This window comes from Tupaia chinensis, unplaced genomic scaffold (assembly GCF_000334495.1).
Source record: "Tupaia chinensis unplaced genomic scaffold, TupChi_1.0 Scaffold000042_1, whole genome shotgun sequence".
NCBI lineage: Eukaryota > Metazoa > Chordata > Mammalia > Scandentia > Tupaiidae > Tupaia > Tupaia belangeri.
Window position 1 is genome coordinate 79182 of NW_006159497.1, and position 1282 is coordinate 80463.

Here is a 1282-nt window from a genome sequence, read left to right on the forward strand (position 1 = left end):
AAAAAAAAAGTGGGAGGGGGGAAGAGCATGAGATTTCTGAAGCAAGACTTCTTGCTTGCTTGAAGCCAGACTTGCCACTTCTGAGCTGTGACCTTGGGCTGGTTATATAACCCTCTTTGTGCCTTGGCTTTTTCATCCGTGAAGATAACTGTACCTCGTCAGGGTTGTTGAAAGGGTGAAATTACTATATGGAAAGCCTTTAAAATAGTACTTGATCCAGGGAAGTATTCAATAATATTACTATAGGGCTGGCCCCATAGCCTACTGGTTAAGGGAGCTGGATCCCACATGGCCAACCATGGCCTGAATCCCAGCCCTGATGGCTTGCAAAACATGCTGGGCATGTGCACATGTGTGTCCCAAATCCCGACAGAATGGAGAGATGGGGGAGAAGAGATGGTAGCATGACTATGCCCCATTGAGGGGTTCTCTCTCTCTCTCTCTGGTGGGTATACATACTCTCTGGCAATTAAAAAAAATAACATTTGGGAACAGCAAGTGATGTAACATTAACGTTGCTGTATTCCCATATAGTCGACTGTGGTTTGAATCCTGGACCCGGCAGCTTAAAACTCATTACAGGTGCGTGTGCATGCATGCCGAAGATCCCAAGAGGAGAATGGAAGAGAAGGGATCACGTTGTGGTCGTTCCCCCAGAGGGTGATTTCTCCCTTTCTGTCTCTCTCTCTCTCCAGTGAGGGCACATACCCTATAGCAAAGATTTCTCTTTTTAAAAAAATAATGTTTCTAGAATCATCCTCATTTGCAGATGAGGCTCAAAGAGGTGAAGTAATTTGCTCGAGGTCACCCAGCTAGACAGCAACAGAGCTGGGTCATCTTATTGCCTTGTCTTGCCTCACCAGAGGTTAGAACAGGAGCATTTTAAGTGGTGACATTTTAAGGAGAAGCATTATACCTTGAAGTTTAGTGTGTAGTCTAGTTTTTGCTATGGGACATGTGCACTTACCAGGGGAAGAGGGAGAGAGAGAAAGGGAAAGTCAGAAAGCGGGAAATTGCTCCCCTGGGGAGATGGCTATGCCTCAATCCCTTCTCCATTCTCCTCTTGGGATTTTGGGCATGCAAACACTGGGACACAAACTGCACAGTTGGCCATGTGGGATCCAGCCAGTTTTTTTTTGTTTTTTTTTTTAAGAATTATTAATTTTATTTATTCATTTATTTTAATTTGACCCCCCCCACACACACACACACACTCACACACACACTCGGAGAGAGTGAGAGAGAGAAAGTGAGAAAGCAAGGCGCCGGGCCCAGGACTCAA